An 8,080-nucleotide genomic window follows, 5' to 3' on the forward strand; every position below is an offset into this window, starting at 1 on the left:
GATTATACAAAAAAGGGAGGTCATAACATAAGTTAGCGTGGAAAGTCTGATTTTTCAGAGCTTTTCCCGAGCTACCCGGAATCTGTCAGATGATAGCCGTCGCATAGCTTGTGTCAGAAGGGGAAAAAACAAAACAGAACAAAAAAAACAAGGCAAGGGAGAAAAGAGAATCAGCCTACTTGTGATACTTTTACCTGCTCCCCGCCCCCACCCACAAAATCAGCGCACTTGCCCAGGAGGAAAAAGGAAGTTTGGAGGCCATGGAAGAATCCTGGGACATCTGAAGGCTACAGAAAGCAATAGATGGGCAAGTGGGGGCAACAGTGCTGCTACAGCAGGGGGCTGACTGGTGAGGGTTAGCTTGTGGCATTCCCCTCCCCCCTCCTTCTCCAGGAGACCTGCAAGAATAAGCCCACTCTGAAAGCCTACTAGGAGATGTCTCTGGCACCACCTAGTGATCAGAAAGGCATCAGGAGGAAACTTGGACTGCCAGTCCCTACATTGAGTGCCTTTAGGTACCACAAGCTCTGAGGTGGAAAGAGACCTCAGAAGCCCCCATGTTACGGCAGTTTCCCAGAGAAATCAGATGGCACTGAGTGAGGTGGAGAGAAAGATTTACTTGTCACGGCGGGCTCAGTGGGATCAGTCCCAAAGGCTAAGTCCCGAATTACAGGAGTGGTGAGGTTTTATACAGTTTGCATGAGAAAACTTGTCATCCCATTTATACAGCATAAGCATTCTTTGTTGTTTCAGAAGGTAGTCAGGGTAACCATAGATACTACTGTGAGCTAGCAGTATACTGCAGGAACTTTCTGCTCCAGCAAGCAGCAGAATCCAAGCAGCAGACTCCCCCAAGCAGCAGGCCTGGGGAAGTAGCAGAACCTGAGCAGACCTAGGGAACTTCCTCCTTCACCCATACTTGCCCAACTACCTCAGGGGACTAAAAGAAATGCCAAACCCACAGCTGTGGGGAATTTCAGAAACTGTTGGACATTCCACAGTTTACGCCTTGCCTCTCAGGGTGAATTCTATATCCTCCCTCAATACACCAAAAGGGAACTCTTCTACACTGACGTGGGAATGCAAACTTGACACAAGCTATGCAACGCCTATCATCTGACAGATTCCAGATAGATTGGGATAAGCTCTGAAAAATCAGACTTTCTACTGCTAACTTATGACCTCCCTTTTTTGTATAATCATAATATCAAAATATTCTGAGTAACATTCAGTTTACAACTGGATTGTCTTAGCCACACAGGGGGCTTCCTGGTTCAGGCAAGCTGCCCCAGGAGTAGAAATTCCTCTGTCTCCTGAGACAAAAGGCAAGCCCCAGGAGAAATAAGACCCCAGGACATAAAAACTCCTGGGAAGCTTCCTTGGTTTCTTTAAATAAAAAAGCAAACCTCAGATAAGGCTCTCAGGGCATAAGGACTCATGGACAAATTTTAACCTTGACTACACAGATGCTATTTGATATACAACTGTACAACTTTCTCTTAATTTACTCCTTTTAAAACAAGCACTAACTACTCTCTGCTAGCCTTAAATTAGCCATTAGCTTTTCTTTAGACAATCACTGATAACACTGCTAACACAATCTATTACTACCCCAAGACCCTTAACAACCTTTTGCTAACAAGCTCACCCTTTCCCAGACCTCTCTTCCTTTGAGTGATAACTAGACAGCTGTATACATGATAACTATCACAAAATGTATAATCTATTATACCATAAATTGTTAAGAGAAGAATGCTTTTCCCCCTTGTCCTTGAGAACGGTTTATGGCGATATCTCATTAACTTACTCTATGCATTATTACAATTAATTACTTGCTACACAGTATAAAGACCTGCTAAAGGAATGGCAGAAGACTTGCACCCTATCCTGACTTCCGTGTCTTCCTTGTGCCCACTCCTGTCTCCCCTTTTGGAATCTCTGCTCACCGATGCCTTCCCATCTTAGGGTCCTGCCTGTGTTGCCTCCAGACACCTCAAAAATTGGAGCAGGTCTCTGACACAAACTGGTCCAACCACTATGGAAAGCTGTCTGGAAGTTTCTCAAACTGCTAAAAATGGAGCTTCCATATGATCCAGCAATTCCACTCCTATGTATCTACCCAAATGACACAAAAAACACTGATTCAAAAGGACACCTGTAGCCCTATGTTTATTGCAGCACTCTTTACAATAGGTAAGATGTGGAATCAACCCGAATGCCCAAAAATAGAGGACTGGAGCAAGATATATGTTACATATACACCATGAAATATTACTCAGCAATCAAAAAAGATAAACATGTCTTTTGTAGCACTAGATGAACTCTGCATATACAGGTTTTGTGGACTCCACCCCCTACTTCAGTCACTGAAACTACAACTCCCAGCAACACCAAACGGAGGACTGTGATGATGCAAGGGCAAAGCTAAGCAACCATTTTGAGATTTGGGGGATATATAGAGAGAGGAGTCATTTTGAGCAGGTTCATTCTCTCTCTCTCTCCCCCCCTTGGCCTTGTGGCTGGTGGCTGGCCATTTGACTCTTGAGCTTTCAGTGTGTTGTTGGAGTTCCAAGTCAGCAGAACTGACAGGTTTCCAATCCTTAAATCCTGCCACACTGCTTCCAAGTAATGTAGATGGATCTGAGGTTGAAAATTTAACTCATGACTGTTTAGAAACCATTGAAATAGTATATACCAGCTGACCAGATTTGACTGACCAGCCTCTGCCAGATCCAGAGTGGGAAATATTTACAGATGGCAGCAGCTTCATGGAGCAAAGCCATTGAGGTGTGGGCTATGCAGTGGAGAAACTCCAGGGCACCATAGAAGCCAAAGCTCTTCCAGCAGGTACATCAGACAGAATGCTTAATTAATAGCTCTTGGATTAGTAAAGTGGAGATGCCAAAACCAACTTTCAGAGAAAGACTGTACTACATGATGTTTTACTGAGCACACATACTTCATTAAAACTTGAGGGTATAAAAACATCATTTCAGAGTTAAGAAAGCCCCAGAAGGAACTAACCTGGAGACAGAACCCCATTGGTCTTGCGAACCCATTGAAGACTTGAGGTACTTATTTAAAAAAAAGAGAAATGATTTCTCCCTCGGGGCTCATTCCTCCAGGGTTCTCTTCTCCTGGGTCCTCTCACTATTCTGTTACAGTTTGCCTGAAATTCTGTTCTGTGTTCCCTCTGTACAAAAACAGCCACAGGATCATCCCTGGTGGGAAATGGGCTAAAGCACAGTACTGTGAAGCTAGCTGCAGCTTAAGTTTGATTCCTGGCAGAGAGGTGACCCACATGGTGCAGCAGACCTCTCCTGTTTCTCCTGCTGCTCCCCTCAGCAGTGTACTTAGTCAATCTGCCTGTTCTGCTCCCCACTTTATCTCTGGTGAGTCCTCCAACTGCCCCTGTACCTCTGGCCTATACCTCAGTTCTGTATGCATAAAAAATAAATCTTAAAAAAAAAATTCACAAGTCTCCTTTCCTCTGTTATTATAAACCCTAAATACCAAGTCTACTATCTGGGATGGACTCATCACTGTGATGCCATCCACTTTTGCTAACTTTCTTCTTATGTCTGGGGCACTATGCATAATGAATATCACAATGAAAAGAGCATTTTCTGGGGCATCTGGATTTATAGCTGTGTGAGTGGTATATGTCTGAATAATCCATTCAAGGAACTATGATGGATCTTCATTAGCTGTTGCAAGCTGCAGAATTTTATTGAAATTCTTTTGTTTGGGAATCCCCGCTGCAGCCCTACCAAAGAAAACTTTTTATAGAGCTTCAACATTTCTATTCCCCCTTCATTGACTTAACTGTCTGCCCAATTAGGATGGTGAGAGAGGAAGATAGAGGCAAACAAGTTGCCATCCTGTAAGACTCCTACCTGTAAGAAGGGACAGATATTCTCCAATGTAGGAGGCCTGCAGTACTAAAACGATGGTGAGACCAAAAGTACCCATCAGATTGTCTGTGTTCATTTAAACCACCCATCAGCATTTGTCACAGAGGGAACTGCCCTACTTCAGGGCGACTCTCTAACAAAGTGGGCGTCCCATCTACTACGGGAAGGAGAAGCTATGCTAGTTTCTTCTCCAGAGATCAGTGAGGGCTGTAAAACTTTAGGAGCTTCCACAGGAGGTCCATTGTCAGGCAGAGAATGATTTTGCCCAGAGGGGTTTAAGGTGTTCAACAAATGATAATCATCCTCTTCTAACTCTGCCCTCCTGCAGCCCTCAGGGAAATGTTTACCCTCTCTCTGTGCCATTAGTAGAGACTAATGGAGATAGCAGAGCTATCTCCAATTTATGGAGGGTGTCTTGTATGTGGGTGTGTATACTTTTAAAAGCAGAATAAAAACCAGTAAGATTTTTTGTTATTATAACCTGTATCTGATTCTGCATAGTTTGAAAAGCTGAATCAAAATCAGTACAATTCTCATGTCTCATATTCTGAATAGCTAAATTAAGAGCCTGAATTTGCTGTTGTATGTTCTTAATAGATGGAGAATATCCACCTCACAGAGCCAAAAAGATGACAAATGATACTTATACAAAGTATCAAAAAGACACCCAGAAGTAGATTGTAAGGTAGGTATGACTTGCAAACCACCTATGAATGTGTACAGTAGCAAAATCATTTGCATATATAGGAGATTATACCAAGCTATTTATGCTTATAAAACTAGTGTTTAAAGGGAAAGGTGTATTTAAACTTAAGGCTGAAAGAAAACTTAAAAGTACTCACACTAGGGATAAAGCTGCTTAAACTCATATTTAGGCCATGTTTAGTCTAAAAGCACATGAACAAGTGAGAGCTGTATACAAGACCTAAAAAAAAAAAATCTCAAGACCTGAGGCAAAAATACCATTTGTCCTGCAGACTATTGTGCTTACTGTGACCAACACAAGGAAAGTTACTTTGGGCTGCTCACTATGGGTCTAACTTGGTCAACCACATTGGACACCAAACTGTTACAGGGCAACCCCAATGTGAACTGGGTTGCCTAACTGTGGGTCTTCACCCGCACATTTCAAAGGACTTATAATAAGATTCAACTGCAGGCACACACAAAAAGGTTAATAATGGGCTTATTTATAAGGGAAAGAGAAATGAGTTAACTCAGGAAAAGAGATGCATCCTACAAGTTCTTCTTACCTGGAACCCCAATAGCACAATGAAAGCTAGTGAAAACCCAAGAGACCAGCCATAAGCCATAAGGCCAAGAAAGCCCCAAAACCCACATGTCTGGTTTTATAAGAAACATGGCTCCTTAACCCCATGCTCTGGTCCTAGCAATCCCCCCTTTGATGATGGGATTTGAATTTGTAACAAACATGACTGCTTAACTTCACCCTGGGGTCCTAACAAATATCTCTTTGGTGATGCTGAGATTTAAAGTTCCACTGTCTGGAGTAGGGGGGCAGAATTCACAAAACCTGTATCTGTAGAGCCCATTCAGGACATCCTTTCTCCCTAACAGAAAGTATCAATACTTCTGACTCTAAGCACATCCATCTCACTGCCTCAGAAAATGTTCAGAACCCAGTCCAGGCCTTGCAGGGTCCTGCCCAATAACAGTAGTCCTCAACACTGGAAGGAACCAACCCCTACCCTGGTTACACACATCTGCAACTCAAGCAGTCTCAGGCCACAGTAAGGACTGCTCAGAGCTCTACAGGATACCAGAAGTAGTCAGTTATCCTCCAGGAAGTGACTCCATCCTAGGACACATCCCCCAAGGTGTTCACCTTACATATATCACATTCCATTGTGAGCTTGGAAACTGGCACAACTCACAATGTAGCTATGTCAGGTCCTAACTGACAGGCCAACAGCCTCTAGTGAGCACACTGGCCAAGTGTGGTAGATATGGAGACAGACTTAGAGGCCAAACCACAGAAGTGAGGTCTTAAAAACAACAGTGACACAGAATGGCTTTAGTGGTTCTTTAGAAGAATACTACATCATGAAAAGATTTTTAAAAATAATCAGAATCCAGTCAAAAGGACCTGAAAGACCTATTCCTTCTAGACACGGAATTTAAGCTTGTAATCACAAAGAAATTAAAAGAAGTCATAAAATACTCAGAGTAGAGGATCAAGTACATACAGGAAAATGCAGAAAAACAAATAAGTGTCCTGAGAGACAAAATCAACAAACAGAAGATCTAAAATGATTTCCTAAAGAAGGAAATACATGAGCTGCAGGAAAAAAGAAAAGATTAAAAAGAGATGAAAAATAGGGCTCTCCCTGGTGGCACAATGGGTTAAACCACAGCATTATGAAGCTCTCCAAAGCCACTGCAGTGCAAATTCAATCCAGGCCAGGGAGCTGACCCACAATGGCATGGCAGACCCTCCCGCTGCTACCCTCAACAGTGTACTTTGTTAATCTGCCTGTTCTGTTCCCGACTCTATCTCTGGTGAATCCTCTTACCCACCACACCTCTGGCCTGTACCCCAGTTAGTAAGCATAAATAAATCTTTTTGAAAAAGAAACGAAAAAAACAAGCTATATAAGCAGAATAAATCAAATGAAAGAGTGAATCAGTGAACTTGAACTAACTTTGCAAGGTGAACAGTGAACTTGGACAGTGAATAGTGATATATGTAAATTCAAAAATCAACACAGAAGTAAGATGGAAGAAGAAAAAGAAATGAAGGAACACATCATGAACTTTGTGACACCATGAGGAAATACAATGTAAGAATAATGGGAATCCCAGAAGGTAAATAGAGACATGAAAGAAAAGACAATATTTTTCTTTCTTCCTCCCATTCCTTCCTTCCCTTCTTTCTTTTTCTTTCCTTCCTCCCATCACCCCTCCCACCTTTCACCCCTCCCTCCCTCCCTCCTTCCTTCCTCCTTCTTTTCCTTCTTCCTCCCATCTTCCTTCCCTTCCCTTCTCCCTTCTTTTCCTTTCCTTCCTCTCCCCAAATTTTGCATAGAAGAACTGGGGTGTAGGCCATAGGTACAGGGGGTGAGAGGATTCACCAGAGACAGAGTGGGGAGTAGAACAGACACCTTGACTGAAATACACTACTGAGGGGGGCAGAAGGTGAGACAGGAGGTGTCTGCTGCCACCTGTGGGTTAGCTTACTCGCTGGGTATAGAACTCAGGCTGTAGTGGTGATAGCACTTAACCTCTAGACCACCAGGGAGTTCCAGGGAAGGAGAACACATTTGAAGAAATAGTAGAAGAAAACTTCCCAAGTCTGGAAATGGAAATAAATGTATAAATCCAGGAAGCTAAGAGAACACTGGGGTACTTGTACAAAATGAGACTAACATCTGGACTATAGTAGTGCAAACTACAAGACAAAAACAAAGAAAGACTATTGAAGCTGGTGAGGGAAAATAAAAAGATAACCTACAAAGAAACCCAGATCGGGCTAATACTGGACTTCTCAAAAGAAACACTGCAGGTAAGGAGAAAATGGACAAATGTGACTGAAACATTGAAAGATTAAAAACTGCCAACAAAGACTACTATAGGTTCTCTTTAGATATGAGGAAGAAATGAATGACTTCTCAGACAAAAAATAATTTGAAGGAATTCGAAAATACTGGACTCCCCCTCCCTCTCCATTCCCAAGAAATACTGAAAGGAACTCTGTTATTGAAGACAGAGAAACACAAAAGAACTGAAAAAAGAAATAGATACAATCACAAAGATAAAATTGCACCAACAGACTTTCATATATCAATAATCACTCTAAATATTGATTAACTAAACTCACTAATTAGAAAACAGAGCATATTTTTGGGTTAGGAAACAATCCAATTTTCTACTGTCTCCAGGAGACCCATCTGATATACAAAGATAAACACAGGATTAAAGTAAAGGGTTGGAAAATAAGCAAGTGGGACCCTGTCGGAGACCAGCTCCAACTTTTGAGGTGTCTGGAGGCAACACAGGCAGGACCCTAAGATGGGAAGGCATTGGCGTGCAGAGATTCCAAGAGGGGGAGAGGAGCGGGAGTGAGGAAGACACATGGGAGTTGGAGTTGGGTGCAAATCTACCTGCTCTGCCTTCAGCAGAGGTTTATTTTATACATTTGAAGCAGG

This window comes from Condylura cristata, unplaced genomic scaffold (assembly GCF_000260355.1).
Source record: "Condylura cristata isolate star-nosed mole 26May11 unplaced genomic scaffold, ConCri1.0 scaffold00040, whole genome shotgun sequence".
NCBI lineage: Eukaryota > Metazoa > Chordata > Mammalia > Eulipotyphla > Talpidae > Condylura > Condylura cristata.